Source organism: Microcebus murinus, unplaced genomic scaffold (assembly GCF_040939455.1).
Source record: "Microcebus murinus isolate Inina unplaced genomic scaffold, M.murinus_Inina_mat1.0 scaf090_hap2_Mmur4.0, whole genome shotgun sequence".
Classification (NCBI taxonomy): Eukaryota; Metazoa; Chordata; class Mammalia; order Primates; family Cheirogaleidae; genus Microcebus; species Microcebus murinus.
This window is the reverse complement of record NW_027439036.1, coordinates 1-26,184: the sequence shown is the minus strand read 5'-3', so window position 1 is coordinate 26,184 and position 26,184 is coordinate 1. Positions and strand designations below refer to the sequence as shown.

At 62.3% G+C, this 26,184-nt stretch overlaps 6 pseudogenes; all 6 read left to right on the top strand.

The window, feature by feature from the left end:
* Nucleotides 1-3,720: 3,720 nt before the first annotated feature.
* On the top strand, nt 3,721-3,839 carry LOC142869549 (uncharacterized; annotated as a pseudogene).
* Nucleotides 3,840-7,695: 3,856 nt separating this feature from the next.
* LOC142869553 (uncharacterized) lies at nt 7,696-7,814 on the top strand (annotated as a pseudogene).
* Nucleotides 7,815-11,670: 3,856 nt separating this feature from the next.
* Nucleotides 11,671-11,789, top strand: LOC142869552 (uncharacterized; annotated as a pseudogene).
* Nucleotides 11,790-15,645: 3,856 nt separating this feature from the next.
* LOC142869551 (uncharacterized) lies at nt 15,646-15,764 on the top strand (annotated as a pseudogene).
* A 3,856-nt stretch (nt 15,765-19,620) lies between these two features.
* On the top strand, nt 19,621-19,739 carry LOC142869550 (uncharacterized; annotated as a pseudogene).
* Nucleotides 19,740-23,594: 3,855 nt separating this feature from the next.
* Nucleotides 23,595-23,713, top strand: LOC142869548 (uncharacterized; annotated as a pseudogene).
* The last annotated feature ends 2,471 nt before the right edge of the window (nt 23,714-26,184 follow it).

Here is a 26,184-nt window from a genome sequence, read left to right as displayed (position 1 = left end):
CTTGTCCCAAGCCGCGACACCGCCGCCACGCGGCAGCACGCGTGGCATCTGGACTGTCAGGTCTCAGACCAAAGGTCTGCTCTGTGGGAACCGACACGCTGGAGGAAACCTTGAGAGTCTGAGAGGGGAGGGAGTTCCAGAAGAAGGCCAGGATGTCATTTTGAGGGAGTATGTGACCAGAACTCGTCCCGTTGCTTTTGGGGTTCTACGGGCTCCACGTAGGAATCTTTGGTGGTGGCACCTGATGTTGGGGGATCCGGAGTCACACCCAGACCTGCTCCACAGGCCTCCTTTTACTTTTCTCTTCGGATTCATTATTTTTAAAAAGTGTCTCTTACCTCTATTATTGCATTTTCTTTTTTTTTTTTTTCTTTTTTTTTTTTTTTTTTGAGACAGAGTCTCACTTTGTTGTCCAGGCTAGAGTGAGTGCCGTGGCGTCACCCTAGCTCACAGCAACCTCAAACTCCTGGGCTCGAGTGATCCTTCTGCCTCAGCCTCCCGAGTAGCTGGGACTACAGGCATGCGCCACTATGCCCGGCTAATTTTTTTTATATATATATATATATCAGTTGGCCAATCAATTTCTTTCTATTTATAGTAGAGACGGGGTCTCGCTCTTGCTCAGGCTGGTTTTGAACTCCTGACCTTGAGCAATCCACCCGCCTCGGCCTCCCAAGAGCTAGGATTACAGGCGTGAGCCACCGCGCCCGGCCTCTATTATTGCATTTTCTTTTCTCTCTCTTTTCAAGCAGATGATGGGAGTACAAGTATTCAGGTGACATGTGTTGCCCGTGCCCCCCTCCCCCCTGTGTTCTTATTCATTTACCTCTCATGTTGTATACCTCCAGCGTATTGTGGGGGTACCAATGTTAAGGTCGGGTACGTTGCCCTCTCCCAGCCTCCCCCCTCGGGTCATTAGCTTCAAGTGCGCCCATGCCCCAGTCGGTGCGCACCCACCCCATTCCTAATGGATGTGTATGCCCATCCCCTCCCCCCACCCGCCCGACACCCACCCGAGGAAGGGGATTCCTCTCTGTCCACTTAGGTGTCCATCCGTTCGTACCAATTTGCCGGTGAGCGCGCTCACGTGGTGCTCGTGTGTCCATTCTTGGGATACTTGGCTTACTGGAACGGGTTCCAGCTCTGGCCAGGAGAACACGAGAGGTGCCCTCTCACCGCTGCTCCTCACAGCCGAATGGCACTCCGTGGTGTCCACGCGCCACATTTTATTAATGCACTCCTGGATGGATGGGCACTCGGGTGGCTTCCACATCTTTGCGATTGTGAATTGTGCCCTAACTGTAACCCTAACCCTTACCCAGCCCGTCTCCTCTGCCCCTGCCTGACTCGCTCCTCCCCGGCCAGGCCCGTCACTGTCCTGGGCCCCCGCCTGACCGGCTCCTTCCCGCCCGGCCTGTCACCGTCCTCTGCCCCTGCCTGACATGCTCCTTCCCGCCCGGCCTCTCACCGTCCTCGGCCCCTGCCTGACCGGCTGGCTCCTCCGTCGCCTGGGCCTTCCAAGGGCTTGGTGTGGACGCTGCTTCCAGGAAGCCCTCCAGAAACCCGGCAGCAGGGTGGCCGCAGCAGTCTCCAGCAGCCGTCCCTAAGGCGCTTGTGCGGGGGAACGTGCCCCCCCCCGCTGTGCCCCCTCCCCCCCCCCCCCCGCTGTGCCGTGGGGGGGCCCAGCCTGGTGTCTTGCCTGAGGCCCTGGGGCTGCCGCTCCCCGCAAGGGGAGAGCCCCGGAGGTGGGGACCGCCTCCTGATGGGGACGTACACGCAGCTCTCCACGTCGGATTCCGGGGCTCTCTGTCCTGCCCGAAGGCCCAGCTGGCCTGCGGGTCCTTAGAGTGGCAAAAACATCCGAAAACTGAGACTGAGGGTCCCGTGGGTGTCTGCACTTTTGTGCTGGGCACCCCAGGGAGGCCCGGGGGCTGGCTGGACAACGTGGTCTGCTGGGCGGGGGGTTTGGAGGAGCAACCGATGCCCTTTGCACTTTGGGTAGCAAGGGTCTGAGGTGTCTCTGAGCCCTGTGCCATGTCGGTGGAGGGGTGGGGGCGGGGGGTGGGGGGGAAGAGGAGGAGGAGGAGGTGGGAAGGGCCGGGGCCTGCAGTCCTGTTCCCGGGGTGGCACGGCAAGTGGCTTCTTCCACAGGCTGCTTGGCCTGGGCTCCCTGCACCTGGGCCTTTGGAGGACCGGCCCTGTGCTTGCCAACACTTCCTGCAGGGACCCAGAGCTGGGAGGTTGCGTCTCTCAGCCCTGGGTCGGGCAGAGCCCCAGCGGGCCATGCCCACAACCTCTCTCAGCACCGGTCCCCCAGAAGGCTCCTTTGGGACCAGGATTCTCTTGCGGTGACTCTAAGGTCTGGCCCCTGGATGGAGGGGCACCAGGAGTAGAGGAGCAGGAAGGGGAAGGGGGTGGCCATTCGAGGGGACACTTTGAGGCCAAGTCCCAGCTTCAGCCTGATCCTCCTGGGAACCCCGCTCTGAGACAAGGAGCCGGGCTTCGCATTCCCACAGCAGCCAGTCGTGGGCTGAGGACACCTGGGGCGTTGGGAACTCCCTGGCTTCTCCTTGGTTTAACATCTGGAGCTGCTTGGGAATTGTGCCGCCACACACACCCGAGTGCAGGTGTCTTCCGCACAGACTGCGGGCCTCGCTCTTCTGAATGCCGCTAGCTCGCCACCCACCCACGGGTGAACCTGGTCAGGGTGCTTTCTCTCGGGGGCAGACTCTGATCCGGGCGGGCTACCGGTGTCTCTGTTTGCTCGTTTCTTTCTTCCATTTCGGGAAAGGCTTCCTTGCTGGGTGTGGAAATCTCCTATGCCTTCCCTCGCCTATTCTGTCAGCTTTCAAATTCTCTTTCAGTTGCCACCCTCACAGATGGATTAGGAAACTCTTTCCGGTGCACTCATTAGTGAAATGACCTCAAGGAAGCTGGAATCCAATATCTAATGGCCGATTTTTGGCGAGTCCACACGCCAGGGTGGTCGGGGTCCAATGCAGCCCCGGCCAGGCCCAGGCCCCTTGGACTGGGCCACAGGAGGACACAGAGGAGGGTCCCGGCCCCCACGGTAGCGGTGCCGGCAGTTCTCCAAGGGCTTGGGCGTTTTCCAGAGGTGGGAGATGGAGGGGACTGATTTCTTCAGCGCCCCACAAACCACGCCACCCCACCCCACCCCACCCATGGGACACATCCCCAGAGAGAGATGCCCCATACACTCGCTCCCCTCCCCCTTGCGCTGTGCCCCAGTCCTGGCCCGGGGGAATAGGCGGCAGCCCACCCACAGGGCGGGGGGAGGGGGGCACAGCTGAAAGCGGTTGTGGGGGAGGGCGGCCCCTGGCTGGGGTCAGAGGGCGAGCGCCGGGCGCGTGCGCAGTCAGCGGCGGCGACGCGCTGGGGGTGGGCGGCGGGTAGGTGAAGGAGGCCAGGCGGGGAGAGGAGGGGGGCTGGAAGGTCTCCACCTTGGCGAGTCCAGCCGTGGAGGCGCATCTTGTGTGAGTGTGAGTGAGTGTGAGTGTGTGTGTGTGTAGAGAGAGACAGCCCCCCGCCCCGCCCCGCCCCGCCCCGCCCCGCCCATCACCCCGGTCCCTCGGAGCCCGCCGGACCCGGCCGCCGGCGAACTCAACAGGCCCGGCCCGGCGCGGGGCCTGGGGCGGGAGGCGGCGGCGGGGAAGCGCAGAGAGGCTCGGCTTCTCGAGCGGGGCAGGGGCGCCCTCCGCCGTCTAGGGCCACACCACCCTGAACGCCCCCCATCTCCTCTGGTCTCGGAAGCTAAGCAGGGTCGGGCCTCGTTAGTACTTGGATGGGAGACCGCCCGGGAATCACGGGTGCCCTAGGCGGCGGCTTTTTTTTTTTTTTTTGCCTCTCGTTCTGTCCCCTTTCTGGGAGCGCGGCGGCGGCCCGGGGTGGGGGTCACCCCCACCCTCAGCGCCCGCCGCTGTGCCTGGCGCCCCAGCCCGCACCGTGGGGCCTCCTCTTGTCCCAAGCCGCGACACCGCCGCCACGCGGCAGCACGCGTGGCATCTGGACTGTCAGGTCTCAGACCAAAGGTCTGCTCTGTGGGAACCGACACGCTGGAGGAAACCTTGAGAGTCTGAGAGGGGAGGGAGTTCCAGAAGAAGGCCAGGATGTCATTTTGAGGGAGTATGTGACCAGAACTCGTCCCGTTGCTTTTGGGGTTCTACGGGCTCCACGTAGGAATCTTTGGTGGTGGCACCTGATGTTGGGGGATCCGGAGTCACACCCAGACCTGCTCCACAGGCCTCCTTTTACTTTTCTCTTCGGATTCATTATTTTTAAAAAGTGTCTCTTACCTCTATTATTGCATTTTCTTTTTTTTTTTTTTCTTTTTTTTTTTTTTTTTTGAGACAGAGTCTCACTTTGTTGTCCAGGCTAGAGTGAGTGCCGTGGCGTCACCCTAGCTCACAGCAACCTCAAACTCCTGGGCTCGAGTGATCCTTCTGCCTCAGCCTCCCGAGTAGCTGGGACTACAGGCATGCGCCACTATGCCCGGCTAATTTTTTTTATATATATATATATATCAGTTGGCCAATCAATTTCTTTCTATTTATAGTAGAGACGGGGTCTCGCTCTTGCTCAGGCTGGTTTTGAACTCCTGACCTTGAGCAATCCACCCGCCTCGGCCTCCCAAGAGCTAGGATTACAGGCGTGAGCCACCGCGCCCGGCCTCTATTATTGCATTTTCTTTTCTCTCTCTTTTCAAGCAGATGATGGGAGTACAAGTATTCAGGTGACATGTGTTGCCCGTGCCCCCCTCCCCCCTGTGTTCTTATTCATTTACCTCTCATGTTGTATACCTCCAGCGTATTGTGGGGGTACCAATGTTAAGGTCGGGTACGTTGCCCTCTCCCAGCCTCCCCCCTCGGGTCATTAGCTTCAAGTGCGCCCATGCCCCAGTCGGTGCGCACCCACCCCATTCCTAATGGATGTGTATGCCCATCCCCTCCCCCCACCCGCCCGACACCCACCCGAGGAAGGGGATTCCTCTCTGTCCACTTAGGTGTCCATCCGTTCGTACCAATTTGCCGGTGAGCGCGCTCACGTGGTGCTCGTGTGTCCATTCTTGGGATACTTGGCTTACTGGAACGGGTTCCAGCTCTGGCCAGGAGAACACGAGAGGTGCCCTCTCACCGCTGCTCCTCACAGCCGAATGGCACTCCGTGGTGTCCACGCGCCACATTTTATTAATGCACTCCTGGATGGATGGGCACTCGGGTGGCTTCCACATCTTTGCGATTGTGAATTGTGCCCTAACTGTAACCCTAACCCTTACCCAGCCCGTCTCCTCTGCCCCTGCCTGACTCGCTCCTCCCCGGCCAGGCCCGTCACTGTCCTGGGCCCCCGCCTGACCGGCTCCTTCCCGCCCGGCCTGTCACCGTCCTCTGCCCCTGCCTGACATGCTCCTTCCCGCCCGGCCTCTCACCGTCCTCGGCCCCTGCCTGACCGGCTGGCTCCTCCGTCGCCTGGGCCTTCCAAGGGCTTGGTGTGGACGCTGCTTCCAGGAAGCCCTCCAGAAACCCGGCAGCAGGGTGGCCGCAGCAGTCTCCAGCAGCCGTCCCTAAGGCGCTTGTGCGGGGGAACGTGCCCCCCCCCGCTGTGCCCCCTCCCCCCCCCCCCCCGCTGTGCCGTGGGGGGGCCCAGCCTGGTGTCTTGCCTGAGGCCCTGGGGCTGCCGCTCCCCGCAAGGGGAGAGCCCCGGAGGTGGGGACCGCCTCCTGATGGGGACGTACACGCAGCTCTCCACGTCGGATTCCGGGGCTCTCTGTCCTGCCCGAAGGCCCAGCTGGCCTGCGGGTCCTTAGAGTGGCAAAAACATCCGAAAACTGAGACTGAGGGTCCCGTGGGTGTCTGCACTTTTGTGCTGGGCACCCCAGGGAGGCCCGGGGGCTGGCTGGACAACGTGGTCTGCTGGGCGGGGGGTTTGGAGGAGCAACCGATGCCCTTTGCACTTTGGGTAGCAAGGGTCTGAGGTGTCTCTGAGCCCTGTGCCATGTCGGTGGAGGGGTGGGGGCGGGGGGTGGGGGGGAAGAGGAGGAGGAGGAGGTGGGAAGGGCCGGGGCCTGCAGTCCTGTTCCCGGGGTGGCACGGCAAGTGGCTTCTTCCACAGGCTGCTTGGCCTGGGCTCCCTGCACCTGGGCCTTTGGAGGACCGGCCCTGTGCTTGCCAACACTTCCTGCAGGGACCCAGAGCTGGGAGGTTGCGTCTCTCAGCCCTGGGTCGGGCAGAGCCCCAGCGGGCCATGCCCACAACCTCTCTCAGCACCGGTCCCCCAGAAGGCTCCTTTGGGACCAGGATTCTCTTGCGGTGACTCTAAGGTCTGGCCCCTGGATGGAGGGGCACCAGGAGTAGAGGAGCAGGAAGGGGAAGGGGGTGGCCATTCGAGGGGACACTTTGAGGCCAAGTCCCAGCTTCAGCCTGATCCTCCTGGGAACCCCGCTCTGAGACAAGGAGCCGGGCTTCGCATTCCCACAGCAGCCAGTCGTGGGCTGAGGACACCTGGGGCGTTGGGAACTCCCTGGCTTCTCCTTGGTTTAACATCTGGAGCTGCTTGGGAATTGTGCCGCCACACACACCCGAGTGCAGGTGTCTTCCGCACAGACTGCGGGCCTCGCTCTTCTGAATGCCGCTAGCTCGCCACCCACCCACGGGTGAACCTGGTCAGGGTGCTTTCTCTCGGGGGCAGACTCTGATCCGGGCGGGCTACCGGTGTCTCTGTTTGCTCGTTTCTTTCTTCCATTTCGGGAAAGGCTTCCTTGCTGGGTGTGGAAATCTCCTATGCCTTCCCTCGCCTATTCTGTCAGCTTTCAAATTCTCTTTCAGTTGCCACCCTCACAGATGGATTAGGAAACTCTTTCCGGTGCACTCATTAGTGAAATGACCTCAAGGAAGCTGGAATCCAATATCTAATGGCCGATTTTTGGCGAGTCCACACGCCAGGGTGGTCGGGGTCCAATGCAGCCCCGGCCAGGCCCAGGCCCCTTGGACTGGGCCACAGGAGGACACAGAGGAGGGTCCCGGCCCCCACGGTAGCGGTGCCGGCAGTTCTCCAAGGGCTTGGGCGTTTTCCAGAGGTGGGAGATGGAGGGGACTGATTTCTTCAGCGCCCCACAAACCACGCCACCCCACCCCACCCCACCCATGGGACACATCCCCAGAGAGAGATGCCCCATACACTCGCTCCCCTCCCCCTTGCGCTGTGCCCCAGTCCTGGCCCGGGGGAATAGGCGGCAGCCCACCCACAGGGCGGGGGGAGGGGGGCACAGCTGAAAGCGGTTGTGGGGGAGGGCGGCCCCTGGCTGGGGTCAGAGGGCGAGCGCCGGGCGCGTGCGCAGTCAGCGGCGGCGACGCGCTGGGGGTGGGCGGCGGGTAGGTGAAGGAGGCCAGGCGGGGAGAGGAGGGGGGCTGGAAGGTCTCCACCTTGGCGAGTCCAGCCGTGGAGGCGCATCTTGTGTGAGTGTGAGTGAGTGTGAGTGTGTGTGTGTGTAGAGAGAGACAGCCCCCCGCCCCGCCCCGCCCCGCCCCGCCCCGCCCATCACCCCGGTCCCTCGGAGCCCGCCGGACCCGGCCGCCGGCGAACTCAACAGGCCCGGCCCGGCGCGGGGCCTGGGGCGGGAGGCGGCGGCGGGGAAGCGCAGAGAGGCTCGGCTTCTCGAGCGGGGCAGGGGCGCCCTCCGCCGTCTAGGGCCACACCACCCTGAACGCCCCCCATCTCCTCTGGTCTCGGAAGCTAAGCAGGGTCGGGCCTCGTTAGTACTTGGATGGGAGACCGCCCGGGAATCACGGGTGCCCTAGGCGGCGGCTTTTTTTTTTTTTTTTGCCTCTCGTTCTGTCCCCTTTCTGGGAGCGCGGCGGCGGCCCGGGGTGGGGGTCACCCCCACCCTCAGCGCCCGCCGCTGTGCCTGGCGCCCCAGCCCGCACCGTGGGGCCTCCTCTTGTCCCAAGCCGCGACACCGCCGCCACGCGGCAGCACGCGTGGCATCTGGACTGTCAGGTCTCAGACCAAAGGTCTGCTCTGTGGGAACCGACACGCTGGAGGAAACCTTGAGAGTCTGAGAGGGGAGGGAGTTCCAGAAGAAGGCCAGGATGTCATTTTGAGGGAGTATGTGACCAGAACTCGTCCCGTTGCTTTTGGGGTTCTACGGGCTCCACGTAGGAATCTTTGGTGGTGGCACCTGATGTTGGGGGATCCGGAGTCACACCCAGACCTGCTCCACAGGCCTCCTTTTACTTTTCTCTTCGGATTCATTATTTTTAAAAAGTGTCTCTTACCTCTATTATTGCATTTTCTTTTTTTTTTTTTTCTTTTTTTTTTTTTTTTTTGAGACAGAGTCTCACTTTGTTGTCCAGGCTAGAGTGAGTGCCGTGGCGTCACCCTAGCTCACAGCAACCTCAAACTCCTGGGCTCGAGTGATCCTTCTGCCTCAGCCTCCCGAGTAGCTGGGACTACAGGCATGCGCCACTATGCCCGGCTAATTTTTTTTATATATATATATATATCAGTTGGCCAATCAATTTCTTTCTATTTATAGTAGAGACGGGGTCTCGCTCTTGCTCAGGCTGGTTTTGAACTCCTGACCTTGAGCAATCCACCCGCCTCGGCCTCCCAAGAGCTAGGATTACAGGCGTGAGCCACCGCGCCCGGCCTCTATTATTGCATTTTCTTTTCTCTCTCTTTTCAAGCAGATGATGGGAGTACAAGTATTCAGGTGACATGTGTTGCCCGTGCCCCCCTCCCCCCTGTGTTCTTATTCATTTACCTCTCATGTTGTATACCTCCAGCGTATTGTGGGGGTACCAATGTTAAGGTCGGGTACGTTGCCCTCTCCCAGCCTCCCCCCTCGGGTCATTAGCTTCAAGTGCGCCCATGCCCCAGTCGGTGCGCACCCACCCCATTCCTAATGGATGTGTATGCCCATCCCCTCCCCCCACCCGCCCGACACCCACCCGAGGAAGGGGATTCCTCTCTGTCCACTTAGGTGTCCATCCGTTCGTACCAATTTGCCGGTGAGCGCGCTCACGTGGTGCTCGTGTGTCCATTCTTGGGATACTTGGCTTACTGGAACGGGTTCCAGCTCTGGCCAGGAGAACACGAGAGGTGCCCTCTCACCGCTGCTCCTCACAGCCGAATGGCACTCCGTGGTGTCCACGCGCCACATTTTATTAATGCACTCCTGGATGGATGGGCACTCGGGTGGCTTCCACATCTTTGCGATTGTGAATTGTGCCCTAACTGTAACCCTAACCCTTACCCAGCCCGTCTCCTCTGCCCCTGCCTGACTCGCTCCTCCCCGGCCAGGCCCGTCACTGTCCTGGGCCCCCGCCTGACCGGCTCCTTCCCGCCCGGCCTGTCACCGTCCTCTGCCCCTGCCTGACATGCTCCTTCCCGCCCGGCCTCTCACCGTCCTCGGCCCCTGCCTGACCGGCTGGCTCCTCCGTCGCCTGGGCCTTCCAAGGGCTTGGTGTGGACGCTGCTTCCAGGAAGCCCTCCAGAAACCCGGCAGCAGGGTGGCCGCAGCAGTCTCCAGCAGCCGTCCCTAAGGCGCTTGTGCGGGGGAACGTGCCCCCCCCCGCTGTGCCCCCTCCCCCCCCCCCCCCGCTGTGCCGTGGGGGGGCCCAGCCTGGTGTCTTGCCTGAGGCCCTGGGGCTGCCGCTCCCCGCAAGGGGAGAGCCCCGGAGGTGGGGACCGCCTCCTGATGGGGACGTACACGCAGCTCTCCACGTCGGATTCCGGGGCTCTCTGTCCTGCCCGAAGGCCCAGCTGGCCTGCGGGTCCTTAGAGTGGCAAAAACATCCGAAAACTGAGACTGAGGGTCCCGTGGGTGTCTGCACTTTTGTGCTGGGCACCCCAGGGAGGCCCGGGGGCTGGCTGGACAACGTGGTCTGCTGGGCGGGGGGTTTGGAGGAGCAACCGATGCCCTTTGCACTTTGGGTAGCAAGGGTCTGAGGTGTCTCTGAGCCCTGTGCCATGTCGGTGGAGGGGTGGGGGCGGGGGGTGGGGGGGAAGAGGAGGAGGAGGAGGTGGGAAGGGCCGGGGCCTGCAGTCCTGTTCCCGGGGTGGCACGGCAAGTGGCTTCTTCCACAGGCTGCTTGGCCTGGGCTCCCTGCACCTGGGCCTTTGGAGGACCGGCCCTGTGCTTGCCAACACTTCCTGCAGGGACCCAGAGCTGGGAGGTTGCGTCTCTCAGCCCTGGGTCGGGCAGAGCCCCAGCGGGCCATGCCCACAACCTCTCTCAGCACCGGTCCCCCAGAAGGCTCCTTTGGGACCAGGATTCTCTTGCGGTGACTCTAAGGTCTGGCCCCTGGATGGAGGGGCACCAGGAGTAGAGGAGCAGGAAGGGGAAGGGGGTGGCCATTCGAGGGGACACTTTGAGGCCAAGTCCCAGCTTCAGCCTGATCCTCCTGGGAACCCCGCTCTGAGACAAGGAGCCGGGCTTCGCATTCCCACAGCAGCCAGTCGTGGGCTGAGGACACCTGGGGCGTTGGGAACTCCCTGGCTTCTCCTTGGTTTAACATCTGGAGCTGCTTGGGAATTGTGCCGCCACACACACCCGAGTGCAGGTGTCTTCCGCACAGACTGCGGGCCTCGCTCTTCTGAATGCCGCTAGCTCGCCACCCACCCACGGGTGAACCTGGTCAGGGTGCTTTCTCTCGGGGGCAGACTCTGATCCGGGCGGGCTACCGGTGTCTCTGTTTGCTCGTTTCTTTCTTCCATTTCGGGAAAGGCTTCCTTGCTGGGTGTGGAAATCTCCTATGCCTTCCCTCGCCTATTCTGTCAGCTTTCAAATTCTCTTTCAGTTGCCACCCTCACAGATGGATTAGGAAACTCTTTCCGGTGCACTCATTAGTGAAATGACCTCAAGGAAGCTGGAATCCAATATCTAATGGCCGATTTTTGGCGAGTCCACACGCCAGGGTGGTCGGGGTCCAATGCAGCCCCGGCCAGGCCCAGGCCCCTTGGACTGGGCCACAGGAGGACACAGAGGAGGGTCCCGGCCCCCACGGTAGCGGTGCCGGCAGTTCTCCAAGGGCTTGGGCGTTTTCCAGAGGTGGGAGATGGAGGGGACTGATTTCTTCAGCGCCCCACAAACCACGCCACCCCACCCCACCCCACCCATGGGACACATCCCCAGAGAGAGATGCCCCATACACTCGCTCCCCTCCCCCTTGCGCTGTGCCCCAGTCCTGGCCCGGGGGAATAGGCGGCAGCCCACCCACAGGGCGGGGGGAGGGGGGCACAGCTGAAAGCGGTTGTGGGGGAGGGCGGCCCCTGGCTGGGGTCAGAGGGCGAGCGCCGGGCGCGTGCGCAGTCAGCGGCGGCGACGCGCTGGGGGTGGGCGGCGGGTAGGTGAAGGAGGCCAGGCGGGGAGAGGAGGGGGGCTGGAAGGTCTCCACCTTGGCGAGTCCAGCCGTGGAGGCGCATCTTGTGTGAGTGTGAGTGAGTGTGAGTGTGTGTGTGTGTAGAGAGAGACAGCCCCCCGCCCCGCCCCGCCCCGCCCCGCCCCGCCCATCACCCCGGTCCCTCGGAGCCCGCCGGACCCGGCCGCCGGCGAACTCAACAGGCCCGGCCCGGCGCGGGGCCTGGGGCGGGAGGCGGCGGCGGGGAAGCGCAGAGAGGCTCGGCTTCTCGAGCGGGGCAGGGGCGCCCTCCGCCGTCTAGGGCCACACCACCCTGAACGCCCCCCATCTCCTCTGGTCTCGGAAGCTAAGCAGGGTCGGGCCTCGTTAGTACTTGGATGGGAGACCGCCCGGGAATCACGGGTGCCCTAGGCGGCGGCTTTTTTTTTTTTTTTTGCCTCTCGTTCTGTCCCCTTTCTGGGAGCGCGGCGGCGGCCCGGGGTGGGGGTCACCCCCACCCTCAGCGCCCGCCGCTGTGCCTGGCGCCCCAGCCCGCACCGTGGGGCCTCCTCTTGTCCCAAGCCGCGACACCGCCGCCACGCGGCAGCACGCGTGGCATCTGGACTGTCAGGTCTCAGACCAAAGGTCTGCTCTGTGGGAACCGACACGCTGGAGGAAACCTTGAGAGTCTGAGAGGGGAGGGAGTTCCAGAAGAAGGCCAGGATGTCATTTTGAGGGAGTATGTGACCAGAACTCGTCCCGTTGCTTTTGGGGTTCTACGGGCTCCACGTAGGAATCTTTGGTGGTGGCACCTGATGTTGGGGGATCCGGAGTCACACCCAGACCTGCTCCACAGGCCTCCTTTTACTTTTCTCTTCGGATTCATTATTTTTAAAAAGTGTCTCTTACCTCTATTATTGCATTTTCTTTTTTTTTTTTTTCTTTTTTTTTTTTTTTTTTGAGACAGAGTCTCACTTTGTTGTCCAGGCTAGAGTGAGTGCCGTGGCGTCACCCTAGCTCACAGCAACCTCAAACTCCTGGGCTCGAGTGATCCTTCTGCCTCAGCCTCCCGAGTAGCTGGGACTACAGGCATGCGCCACTATGCCCGGCTAATTTTTTTTATATATATATATATATCAGTTGGCCAATCAATTTCTTTCTATTTATAGTAGAGACGGGGTCTCGCTCTTGCTCAGGCTGGTTTTGAACTCCTGACCTTGAGCAATCCACCCGCCTCGGCCTCCCAAGAGCTAGGATTACAGGCGTGAGCCACCGCGCCCGGCCTCTATTATTGCATTTTCTTTTCTCTCTCTTTTCAAGCAGATGATGGGAGTACAAGTATTCAGGTGACATGTGTTGCCCGTGCCCCCCTCCCCCCTGTGTTCTTATTCATTTACCTCTCATGTTGTATACCTCCAGCGTATTGTGGGGGTACCAATGTTAAGGTCGGGTACGTTGCCCTCTCCCAGCCTCCCCCCTCGGGTCATTAGCTTCAAGTGCGCCCATGCCCCAGTCGGTGCGCACCCACCCCATTCCTAATGGATGTGTATGCCCATCCCCTCCCCCCACCCGCCCGACACCCACCCGAGGAAGGGGATTCCTCTCTGTCCACTTAGGTGTCCATCCGTTCGTACCAATTTGCCGGTGAGCGCGCTCACGTGGTGCTCGTGTGTCCATTCTTGGGATACTTGGCTTACTGGAACGGGTTCCAGCTCTGGCCAGGAGAACACGAGAGGTGCCCTCTCACCGCTGCTCCTCACAGCCGAATGGCACTCCGTGGTGTCCACGCGCCACATTTTATTAATGCACTCCTGGATGGATGGGCACTCGGGTGGCTTCCACATCTTTGCGATTGTGAATTGTGCCCTAACTGTAACCCTAACCCTTACCCAGCCCGTCTCCTCTGCCCCTGCCTGACTCGCTCCTCCCCGGCCAGGCCCGTCACTGTCCTGGGCCCCCGCCTGACCGGCTCCTTCCCGCCCGGCCTGTCACCGTCCTCTGCCCCTGCCTGACATGCTCCTTCCCGCCCGGCCTCTCACCGTCCTCGGCCCCTGCCTGACCGGCTGGCTCCTCCGTCGCCTGGGCCTTCCAAGGGCTTGGTGTGGACGCTGCTTCCAGGAAGCCCTCCAGAAACCCGGCAGCAGGGTGGCCGCAGCAGTCTCCAGCAGCCGTCCCTAAGGCGCTTGTGCGGGGGAACGTGCCCCCCCCCGCTGTGCCCCCTCCCCCCCCCCCCCCGCTGTGCCGTGGGGGGGCCCAGCCTGGTGTCTTGCCTGAGGCCCTGGGGCTGCCGCTCCCCGCAAGGGGAGAGCCCCGGAGGTGGGGACCGCCTCCTGATGGGGACGTACACGCAGCTCTCCACGTCGGATTCCGGGGCTCTCTGTCCTGCCCGAAGGCCCAGCTGGCCTGCGGGTCCTTAGAGTGGCAAAAACATCCGAAAACTGAGACTGAGGGTCCCGTGGGTGTCTGCACTTTTGTGCTGGGCACCCCAGGGAGGCCCGGGGGCTGGCTGGACAACGTGGTCTGCTGGGCGGGGGGTTTGGAGGAGCAACCGATGCCCTTTGCACTTTGGGTAGCAAGGGTCTGAGGTGTCTCTGAGCCCTGTGCCATGTCGGTGGAGGGGTGGGGGCGGGGGGTGGGGGGGAAGAGGAGGAGGAGGAGGTGGGAAGGGCCGGGGCCTGCAGTCCTGTTCCCGGGGTGGCACGGCAAGTGGCTTCTTCCACAGGCTGCTTGGCCTGGGCTCCCTGCACCTGGGCCTTTGGAGGACCGGCCCTGTGCTTGCCAACACTTCCTGCAGGGACCCAGAGCTGGGAGGTTGCGTCTCTCAGCCCTGGGTCGGGCAGAGCCCCAGCGGGCCATGCCCACAACCTCTCTCAGCACCGGTCCCCCAGAAGGCTCCTTTGGGACCAGGATTCTCTTGCGGTGACTCTAAGGTCTGGCCCCTGGATGGAGGGGCACCAGGAGTAGAGGAGCAGGAAGGGGAAGGGGGTGGCCATTCGAGGGGACACTTTGAGGCCAAGTCCCAGCTTCAGCCTGATCCTCCTGGGAACCCCGCTCTGAGACAAGGAGCCGGGCTTCGCATTCCCACAGCAGCCAGTCGTGGGCTGAGGACACCTGGGGCGTTGGGAACTCCCTGGCTTCTCCTTGGTTTAACATCTGGAGCTGCTTGGGAATTGTGCCGCCACACACACCCGAGTGCAGGTGTCTTCCGCACAGACTGCGGGCCTCGCTCTTCTGAATGCCGCTAGCTCGCCACCCACCCACGGGTGAACCTGGTCAGGGTGCTTTCTCTCGGGGGCAGACTCTGATCCGGGCGGGCTACCGGTGTCTCTGTTTGCTCGTTTCTTTCTTCCATTTCGGGAAAGGCTTCCTTGCTGGGTGTGGAAATCTCCTATGCCTTCCCTCGCCTATTCTGTCAGCTTTCAAATTCTCTTTCAGTTGCCACCCTCACAGATGGATTAGGAAACTCTTTCCGGTGCACTCATTAGTGAAATGACCTCAAGGAAGCTGGAATCCAATATCTAATGGCCGATTTTTGGCGAGTCCACACGCCAGGGTGGTCGGGGTCCAATGCAGCCCCGGCCAGGCCCAGGCCCCTTGGACTGGGCCACAGGAGGACACAGAGGAGGGTCCCGGCCCCCACGGTAGCGGTGCCGGCAGTTCTCCAAGGGCTTGGGCGTTTTCCAGAGGTGGGAGATGGAGGGGACTGATTTCTTCAGCGCCCCACAAACCACGCCACCCCACCCCACCCCACCCATGGGACACATCCCCAGAGAGAGATGCCCCATACACTCGCTCCCCTCCCCCTTGCGCTGTGCCCCAGTCCTGGCCCGGGGGAATAGGCGGCAGCCCACCCACAGGGCGGGGGGAGGGGGGCACAGCTGAAAGCGGTTGTGGGGGAGGGCGGCCCCTGGCTGGGGTCAGAGGGCGAGCGCCGGGCGCGTGCGCAGTCAGCGGCGGCGACGCGCTGGGGGTGGGCGGCGGGTAGGTGAAGGAGGCCAGGCGGGGAGAGGAGGGGGGCTGGAAGGTCTCCACCTTGGCGAGTCCAGCCGTGGAGGCGCATCTTGTGTGAGTGTGAGTGAGTGTGAGTGTGTGTGTGTGTAGAGAGAGACAGCCCCCCGCCCCGCCCCGCCCCGCCCCGCCCCGCCCATCACCCCGGTCCCTCGGAGCCCGCCGGACCCGGCCGCCGGCGAACTCAACAGGCCCGGCCCGGCGCGGGGCCTGGGGCGGGAGGCGGCGGCGGGGAAGCGCAGAGAGGCTCGGCTTCTCGAGCGGGGCAGGGGCGCCCTCCGCCGTCTAGGGCCACACCACCCTGAACGCCCCCCATCTCCTCTGGTCTCGGAAGCTAAGCAGGGTCGGGCCTCGTTAGTACTTGGATGGGAGACCGCCCGGGAATCACGGGTGCCCTAGGCGGCGGCTTTTTTTTTTTTTTTTGCCTCTCGTTCTGTCCCCTTTCTGGGAGCGCGGCGGCGGCCCGGGGTGGGGGTCACCCCCACCCTCAGCGCCCGCCGCTGTGCCTGGCGCCCCAGCCCGCACCGTGGGGCCTCCTCTTGTCCCAAGCCGCGACACCGCCGCCACGCGGCAGCACGCGTGGCATCTGGACTGTCAGGTCTCAGACCAAAGGTCTGCTCTGTGGGAACCGACACGCTGGAGGAAACCTTGAGAGTCTGAGAGGGGAGGGAGTTCCAGAAGAAGGCCAGGATGTCATTTTGAGGGAGTATGTGACCAGAACTCGTCCCGTTGCTTTTGGGGTTCTACGGGCTCCACGTAGGAATCTTTGGTGGTGGCACCTGATGTTGGGGGATCCGGAGTCACACCCAGACCTGCTCCACAGGCCTCCTTTTACTTTTCTCTTCGGATTCATTATTTTTAAAAAGTGTCTCTTACCTCTATTATTGCATTTTCTTTTTTTTTTTTTTCTTTTTTTTTTTTTTTTTTGAGACAGAGTCTCACTTTGTTGTCCAGGCTAGAGTGAGTGCCGTGGCGTCACCCTAGCTCACAGCAACCTCAAACTCCTGGGCTCGAGTGATCCTTCTGCCTCAGCCTCCCGAGTAGCTGGGACTACAGGCATGCGCCACTATGCCCGGCTAATTTTTTTTATATATATATATATATCAGTTGGCCAATCAATTTCTTTCTATTTATAGTAGAGACGGGGTCTCGCTCTTGCTCAGGCTGGTTTTGAACTCCTGACCTTGAGCAATCCACCCGCCTCGGCCTCCCAAGAGCTAGGATTACAGGCGTGAGCCACCGCGCCCGGCCTCTATTATTGCATTTTCTTTTCTCTCTCTTTTCAAGCAGATGATGGGAGTACAAGTATTCAGGTGACATGTGTTGCCCGTGCCCCCCTCCCCCCTGTGTTCTTATTCATTTACCTCTCATGTTGTATACCTCCAGCGTATTGTGGGGGTACCAATGTTAAGGTCGGGTACGTTGCCCTCTCCCAGCCTCCCCCCTCGGGTCATTAGCTTCAAGTGCGCCCATGCCCCAGTCGGTGCGCACCCACCCCATTCCTAATGGATGTGTATGCCCATCCCCTCCCCCCACCCGCCCGACACCCACCCGAGGAAGGGGATTCCTCTCTGTCCACTTAGGTGTCCATCCGTTCGTACCAATTTGCCGGTGAGCGCGCTCACGTGGTGCTCGTGTGTCCATTCTTGGGATACTTGGCTTACTGGAACGGGTTCCAGCTCTGGCCAGGAGAACACGAGAGGTGCCCTCTCACCGCTGCTCCTCACAGCCGAATGGCACTCCGTGGTGTCCACGCGCCACATTTTATTAATGCACTCCTGGATGGATGGGCACTCGGGTGGCTTCCACATCTTTGCGATTGTGAATTGTGCCCTAACTGTAACCCTAACCCTTACCCAGCCCGTCTCCTCTGCCCCTGCCTGACTCGCTCCTCCCCGGCCAGGCCCGTCACTGTCCTGGGCCCCCGCCTGACCGGCTCCTTCCCGCCCGGCCTGTCACCGTCCTCTGCCCCTGCCTGACATGCTCCTTCCCGCCCGGCCTCTCACCGTCCTCGGCCCCTGCCTGACCGGCTGGCTCCTCCGTCGCCTGGGCCTTCCAAGGGCTTGGTGTGGACGCTGCTTCCAGGAAGCCCTCCAGAAACCCGGCAGCAGGGTGGCCGCAGCAGTCTCCAGCAGCCGTCCCTAAGGCGCTTGTGCGGGGGAACGTGCCCCCCCCCGCTGTGCCCCCTCCCCCCCCCCCCCCGCTGTGCCGTGGGGGGGCCCAGCCTGGTGTCTTGCCTGAGGCCCTGGGGCTGCCGCTCCCCGCAAGGGGAGAGCCCCGGAGGTGGGGACCGCCTCCTGATGGGGACGTACACGCAGCTCTCCACGTCGGATTCCGGGGCTCTCTGTCCTGCCCGAAGGCCCAGCTGGCCTGCGGGTCCTTAGAGTGGCAAAAACATCCGAAAACTGAGACTGAGGGTCCCGTGGGTGTCTGCACTTTTGTGCTGGGCACCCCAGGGAGGCCCGGGGGCTGGCTGGACAACGTGGTCTGCTGGGCGGGGGGTTTGGAGGAGCAACCGATGCCCTTTGCACTTTGGGTAGCAAGGGTCTGAGGTGTCTCTGAGCCCTGTGCCATGTCGGTGGAGGGGTGGGGGCGGGGGGTGGGGGGGAAGAGGAGGAGGAGGAGGTGGGAAGGGCCGGGGCCTGCAGTCCTGTTCCCGGGGTGGCACGGCAAGTGGCTTCTTCCACAGGCTGCTTGGCCTGGGCTCCCTGCACCTGGGCCTTTGGAGGACCGGCCCTGTGCTTGCCAACACTTCCTGCAGGGACCCAGAGCTGGGAGGTTGCGTCTCTCAGCCCTGGGTCGGGCAGAGCCCCAGCGGGCCATGCCCACAACCTCTCTCAGCACCGGTCCCCCAGAAGGCTCCTTTGGGACCAGGATTCTCTTGCGGTGACTCTAAGGTCTGGCCCCTGGATGGAGGGGCACCAGGAGTAGAGGAGCAGGAAGGGGAAGGGGGTGGCCATTCGAGGGGACACTTTGAGGCCAAGTCCCAGCTTCAGCCTGATCCTCCTGGGAACCCCGCTCTGAGACAAGGAGCCGGGCTTCGCATTCCCACAGCAGCCAGTCGTGGGCTGAGGACACCTGGGGCGTTGGGAACTCCCTGGCTTCTCCTTGGTTTAACATCTGGAGCTGCTTGGGAATTGTGCCGCCACACACACCCGAGTGCAGGTGTCTTCCGCACAGACTGCGGGCCTCGCTCTTCTGAATGCCGCTAGCTCGCCACCCACCCACGGGTGAACCTGGTCAGGGTGCTTTCTCTCGGGGGCAGACTCTGATCCGGGCGGGCTACCGGTGTCTCTGTTTGCTCGTTTCTTTCTTCCATTTCGGGAAAGGCTTCCTTGCTGGGTGTGGAAATCTCCTATGCCTTCCCTCGCCTATTCTGTCAGCTTTCAAATTCTCTTTCAGTTGCCACCCTCACAGATGGATTAGGAAACTCTTTCCGGTGCACTCATTAGTGAAATGACCTCAAGGAAGCTGGAATCCAATATCTAATGGCCGATTTTTGGCGAGTCCACACGCCAGGGTGGTCGGGGTCCAATGCAGCCCCGGCCAGGCCCAGGCCCCTTGGACTGGGCCACAGGAGGACACAGAGGAGGGTCCCGGCCCCCACGGTAGCGGTGCCGGCAGTTCTCCAAGGGCTTGGGCGTTTTCCAGAGGTGGGAGATGGAGGGGACTGATTTCTTCAGCGCCCCACAAACCACGCCACCCCACCCCACCCCACCCATGGGACACATCCCCAGAGAGAGATGCCCCATACACTCGCTCCCCTCCCCCTTGCGCTGTGCCCCAGTCCTGGCCCGGGGGAATAGGCGGCAGCCCACCCACAGGGCGGGGGGAGGGGGGCACAGCTGAAAGCGGTTGTGGGGGAGGGCGGCCCCTGGCTGGGGTCAGAGGGCGAGCGCCGGGCGCGTGCGCAGTCAGCGGCGGCGACGCGCTGGGGGTGGGCGGCGGGTAGGTGAAGGAGGCCAGGCGGGGAGAGGAGGGGGGCTGGAAGGTCTCCACCTTGGCGAGTCCAGCCGTGGAGGCGCATCTTGTGTGAGTGTGAGTGAGTGTGAGTGTGTGTGTGTGTAGAGAGAGACAGCCCCCCGCCCCGCCCCGCCCCGCCCCGCCCCGCCCATCACCCCGGTCCCTCGGAGCCCGCCGGACCCGGCCGCCGGCGAACTCAACAGGCCCGGCCCGGCGCGGGGCCTGGGGCGGGAGGCGGCGGCGGGGAAGCGCAGAGAGGCTCGGCTTCTCGAGCGGGGCAGGGGCGCCCTCCGCCGTCTAGGGCCACACCACCCTGAACGCCCCCCATCTCCTCTGGTCTCGGAAGCTAAGCAGGGTCGGGCCTCGTTAGTACTTGGATGGGAGACCGCCCGGGAATCACGGGTGCCCTAGGCGGCGGCTTTTTTTTTTTTTTTTGCCTCTCGTTCTGTCCCCTTTCTGGGAGCGCGGCGGCGGCCCGGGGTGGGGGTCACCCCCACCCTCAGCGCCCGCCGCTGTGCCTGGCGCCCCAGCCCGCACCGTGGGGCCTCCTCTTGTCCCAAGCCGCGACACCGCCGCCACGCGGCAGCACGCGTGGCATCTGGACTGTCAGGTCTCAGACCAAAGGTCTGCTCTGTGGGAACCGACACGCTGGAGGAAACCTTGAGAGTCTGAGAGGGGAGGGAGTTCCAGAAGAAGGCCAGGATGTCATTTTGAGGGAGTATGTGACCAGAACTCGTCCCGTTGCTTTTGGGGTTCTACGGGCTCCACGTAGGAATCTTTGGTGGTGGCACCTGATGTTGGGGGATCCGGAGTCACACCCAGACCTGCTCCACAGGCCTCCTTTTACTTTTCTCTTCGGATTCATTATTTTTAAAAAGTGTCTCTTACCTCTATTATTGCATTTTCTTTTTTTTTTTTTTCTTTTTTTTTTTTTTTTTTGAGACAGAGTCTCACTTTGTTGTCCAGGCTAGAGTGAGTGCCGTGGCGTCACCCTAGCTCACAGCAACCTCAAACTCCTGGGCTCGAGTGATCCTTCTGCCTCAGCCTCCCGAGTAGCTGGGACTACAGGCATGCGCCACTATGCCCGGCTAATTTTTTTTATATATATATATATATCAGTTGGCCAATCAATTTCTTTCTATTTATAGTAGAGACGGGGTCTCGCTCTTGCTCAGGCTGGTTTTGAACTCCTGACCTTGAGCAATCCACCCGCCTCGGCCTCCCAAGAGCTAGGATTACAGGCGTGAGCCACCGCGCCCGGCCTCTATTATTGCATTTTCTTTTCTCTCTCTTTTCAAGCAGATGATGGGAGTACAAGTATTCAGGTGACATGTGTTGCCCGTGCCCCCCTCCCCCCTGTGTTCTTATTCATTTACCTCTCATGTTGTATACCTCCAGCGTATTGTGGGGGTACCAATGTTAAGGTCGGGTACGTTGCCCTCTCCCAGCCTCCCCCCTCGGGTCATTAGCTTCAAGTGCGCCCATGCCCCAGTCGGTGCGCACCCACCCCATTCCTAATGGATGTGTATGCCCATCCCCTCCCCCCACCCGCCCGACACCCACCCGAGGAAGGGGATTCCTCTCTGTCCACTTAGGTGTCCATCCGTTCGTACCAATTTGCCGGTGAGCGCGCTCACGTGGTGCTCGTGTGTCCATTCTTGGGATACTTGGCTTACTGGAACGGGTTCCAGCTCTGGCCAGGAGAACACGAGAGGTGCCCTCTCACCGCTGCTCCTCACAGCCGAATGGCACTCCGTGGTGTCCACGCGCCACATTTTATTAATGCACTCCTGGATGGATGGGCACTCGGGTGGCTTCCACATCTTTGCGATTGTGAATTGTGCCCTAACTGTAACCCTAACCCTTACCCAGCCCGTCTCCTCTGCCCCTGCCTGACTCGCTCCTCCCCGGCCAGGCCCGTCACTGTCCTGGGCCCCCGCCTGACCGGCTCCTTCCCGCCCGGCCTGTCACCGTCCTCTGCCCCTGCCTGACATGCTCCTTCCCGCCCGGCCTCTCACCGTCCTCGGCCCCTGCCTGACCGGCTGGCTCCTCCGTCGCCTGGGCCTTCCAAGGGCTTGGTGTGGACGCTGCTTCCAGGAAGCCCTCCAGAAACCCGGCAGCAGGGTGGCCGCAGCAGTCTCCAGCAGCCGTCCCTAAGGCGCTTGTGCGGGGGAACGTGCCCCCCCCCGCTGTGCCCCCTCCCCCCCCCCCCCGCTGTGCCGTGGGGGGGCCCAGCCTGGTGTCTTGCCTGAGGCCCTGGGGCTGCCGCTCCCCGCAAGGGGAGAGCCCCGGAGGTGGGGACCGCCTCCTGATGGGGACGTACACGCAGCTCTCCACGTCGGATTCCGGGGCTCTCTGTCCTGCCCGAAGGCCCAGCTGGCCTGCGGGTCCTTAGAGTGGCAAAAACATCCGAAAACTGAGACTGAGGGTCCCGTGGGTGTCTGCACTTTTGTGCTGGGCACCCCAGGGAGGCCCGGGGGCTGGCTGGACAACGTGGTCTGCTGGGCGGGGGGTTTGGAGGAGCAACCGATGCCCTTTGCACTTTGGGTAGCAAGGGTCTGAGGTGTCTCTGAGCCCTGTGCCATGTCGGTGGAGGGGTGGGGGCGGGGGGTGGGGGGGAAGAGGAGGAGGAGGAGGTGGGAAGGGCCGGGGCCTGCAGTCCTGTTCCCGGGGTGGCACGGCAAGTGGCTTCTTCCACAGGCTGCTTGGCCTGGGCTCCCTGCACCTGGGCCTTTGGAGGACCGGCCCTGTGCTTGCCAACACTTCCTGCAGGGACCCAGAGCTGGGAGGTTGCGTCTCTCAGCCCTGGGTCGGGCAGAGCCCCAGCGGGCCATGCCCACAACCTCTCTCAGCACCGGTCCCCCAGAAGGCTCCTTTGGGACCAGGATTCTCTTGCGGTGACTCTAAGGTCTGGCCCCTGGATGGAGGGGCACCAGGAGTAGAGGAGCAGGAAGGGGAAGGGGGTGGCCATTCGAGGGGACACTTTGAGGCCAAGTCCCAGCTTCAGCCTGATCCTCCTGGGAACCCCGCTCTGAGACAAGGAGCCGGGCTTCGCATTCCCACAGCAGCCAGTCGTGGGCTGAGGACACCTGGGGCGTTGGGAACTCCCTGGCTTCTCCTTGGTTTAACATCTGGAGCTGCTTGGGAATTGTGCCGCCACACACACCCGAGTGCAGGTGTCTTCCGCACAGACTGCGGGCCTCGCTCTTCTGAATGCCGCTAGCTCGCCACCCACCCACGGGTGAACCTGGTCAGGGTGCTTTCTCTCGGGGGCAGACTCTGATCCGGGCGGGCTACCGGTGTCTCTGTTTGCTCGTTTCTTTCTTCCATTTCGGGAAAGGCTTCCTTGCTGGGTGTGGAAATCTCCTATGCCTTCCCTCGCCTATTCTGTCAGCTTTCAAATTCTCTTTCAGTTGCCACCCTCACAGATGGATTAGGAAACTCTTTCCGGTGCACTCATTAGTGAAATGACCTCAAGGAAGCTGGAATCCAATATCTAATGGCCGATTTTTGGCGAGTCCACACGCCAGGGTGGTCGGGGTCCAATGCAGCCCCGGCCAGGCCCAGGCCCCTTGGACTGGGCCACAGGAGGACACAGAGGAGGGTCCCGGCCCCCACGGTAGCGGTGCCGGCAGTTCTCCAAGGGCTTGGGCGTTTTCCAGAGGTGGGAGATGGAGGGGACTGATTTCTTCAGCGCCCCACAAACCACGCCACCCCACCCCACCCCACCCATGGGACACATCCCCAGAGAGAGATGCCCCATACACTCGCTCCCCTCCCCCTTGCGCTGTGCCCCAGTCCTGGCCCGGGGGAATAGGCGGCAGCCCACCCACAGGGCGGGGGGAGGGGGGCACAGCTGAAAGCGGTTGTGGGGGAGGGCGGCCCCTGGCTGGGGTCAGAGGGCGAGCGCCGGGCGCGTGCGCAGTCAGCGGCGGCGACGCGCTGGGGGTGGGCGGCGGGTAGGTGAAGGAGGCCAGGCGGGGAGAGGAGGGGGGCTGGAAGGTCTCCACCTTGGCGAGTCCAGCCGTGGAGGCGCATCTTGTGTGAGTGTGAGTGAGTGTGAGTGTGTGTGTGTGTAGAGAGAGACAGCCCCCCGCCCCGCCCCGCCCCGCCCCGCCCCGCCCATCACCCCGGTCCCTCGGAGCCCGCCGGACCCGGCCGCCGGCGAACTCAACAGGCCCGGCCCGGCGCGGGGCCTGGGGCGGGAGGCGGCGGCGGGGAAGCGCAGAGAGGCTCGGCTTCTCGAGCGGGGCAGGGGCGCCCTCCGCCGTCTAGGGCCACACCACCCTGAACGCCCCCCATCTCCTCTGGTCTCGGAAGCTAAGCAGGGTCGGGCCTCGTTAGTACTTGGATGGGAGACCGCCCGGGAATCACGGGTGCCCTAGGCGGCGGCTTTTTTTTTTTTTTTTGCCTCTCGTTCTGTCCCCTTTCTGGGAGCGCGGCGGCGGCCCGGGGTGGGGGTCACCCCCACCCTCAGCGCCCGCCGCTGTGCCTGGCGCCCCAGCCCGCACCGTGGGGCCTCCTCTTGTCCCAAGCCGCGACACCGCCGCCACGCGGCAGCACGCGTGGCATCTGGACTGTCAGGTCTCAGACCAAAGGTCTGCTCTGTGGGAACCGACACGCTGGAGGAAACCTTGAGAGTCTGAGAGGGGAGGGAGTTCCAGAAGAAGGCCAGGATGTCATTTTGAGGGAGTATGTGACCAGAACTCGTCCCGTTGCTTTTGGGGTTCTACGGGCTCCACGTAGGAATCTTTGGTGGTGGCACCTGATGTTGGGGGATCCGGAGTCACACCCAGACCTGCTCCACAGGCCTCCTTTTACTTTTCTCTTCGGATTCATTATTTTTAAAAAGTGTCTCTTACCTCTATTATTGCATTTTCTTTTTTTTTTTTTTCTTTTTTTTTTTTTTTTTTGAGACAGAGTCTCACTTTGTTGTCCAGGCTAGAGTGAGTGCCGTGGCGTCACCCTAGCTCACAGCAACCTCAAACTCCTGGGCTCGAGTGATCCTTCTGCCTCAGCCTCCCGAGTAGCTGGGACTACAGGCATGCGCCACTATGCCCGGCTAATTTTTTTTATATATATATATATATCAGTTGGCCAATCAATTTCTTTCTATTTATAGTAGAGACGGGGTCTCGCTCTTGCTCAGGCTGGTTTTGAACTCCTGACCTTGAGCAATCCACCCGCCTCGGCCTCCCAAGAGCTAGGATTACAGGCGTGAGCCACCGCGCCCGGCCTCTATTATTGCATTTTCTTTTCTCTCTCTTTTCAAGCAGATGATGGGAGTACAAGTATTCAGGTGACATGTGTTGCCCGTGCCCCCCTCCCCCCTGTGTTCTTATTCATTTACCTCTCATGTTGTATACCTCCAGCGTATTGTGGGGGTACCAATGTTAAGGTCGGGTACGTTGCCCTCTCCCAGCCTCCCCCCTCGGGTCATTAGCTTCAAGTGCGCCCATGCCCCAGTCGGTGCGCACCCACCCCATTCCTAATGGATGTGTATGCCCATCCCCTCCCCCCACCCGCCCGACACCCACCCGAGGAAGGGGATTCCTCTCTGTCCACTTAGGTGTCCATCCGTTCGTACCAATTTGCCGGTGAGCGCGCTCACGTGGTGCTCGTGTGTCCATTCTTGGGATACTTGGCTTACTGGAACGGGTTCCAGCTCTGGCCAGGAGAACACGAGAGGTGCCCTCTCACCGCTGCTCCTCACAGCCGAATGGCACTCCGTGGTGTCCACGCGCCACATTTTATTAATGCACTCCTGGATGGATGGGCACTCGGGTGGCTTCCACATCTTTGCGATTGTGAATTGTGCCCTAACTGTAACCCTAACCCTTACCCAGCCCGTCTCCTCTGCCCCTGCCTGACTCGCTCCTCCCCGGCCAGGCCCGTCACTGTCCTGGGCCCCCGCCTGACCGGCTCCTTCCCGCCCGGCCTGTCACCGTCCTCTGCCCCTGCCTGACATGCTCCTTCCCGCCCGGCCTCTCACCGTCCTCGGCCCCTGCCTGACCGGCTGGCTCCTCCGTCGCCTGGGCCTTCCAAGGGCTTGGTGTGGACGCTGCTTCCAGGAAGCCCTCCAGAAACCCGGCAGCAGGGTGGCCGCAGCAGTCTCCAGCAGCCGTCCCTAAGGCGCTTGTGCGGGGGAACGTGCCCCCCCCCGCTGTGCCCCCTCCCCCCCCCCCCCGCTGTGCCGTGGGGGGGCCCAGCCTGGTGTCTTGCCTGAGGCCCTGGGGCTGCCGCTCCCCGCAAGGGGAGAGCCCCGGAGGTGGGGACCGCCTCCTGATGGGGACGTACACGCAGCTCTCCACGTCGGATTCCGGGGCTCTCTGTCCTGCCCGAAGGCCCAGCTGGCCTGCGGGTCCTTAGAGTGGCAAAAACATCCGAAAACTGAGACTGAGGGTCCCGTGGGTGTCTGCACTTTTGTGCTGGGCACCCCAGGGAGGCCCGGGGGCTGGCTGGACAACGTGGTCTGCTGGGCGGGGGGTTTGGAGGAGCAACCGATGCCCTTTGCACTTTGGGTAGCAAGGGTCTGAGGTGTCTCTGAGCCCTGTGCCATGTCGGTGGAGGGGTGGGGGCGGGGGGTGGGGGGGAAGAGGAGGAGGAGGAGGTGGGAAGGGCCGGGGCCTGCAGTCCTGTTCCCGGGGTGGCACGGCAAGTGGCTTCTTCCACAGGCTGCTTGGCCTGGGCTCCCTGCACCTGGGCCTTTGGAGGACCGGCCCTGTGCTTGCCAACACTTCCTGCAGGGACCCAGAGCTGGGAGGTTGCGTCTCTCAGCCCTGGGTCGGGCAGAGCCCCAGCGGGCCATGCCCACAACCTCTCTCAGCACCGGTCCCCCAGAAGGCTCCTTTGGGACCAG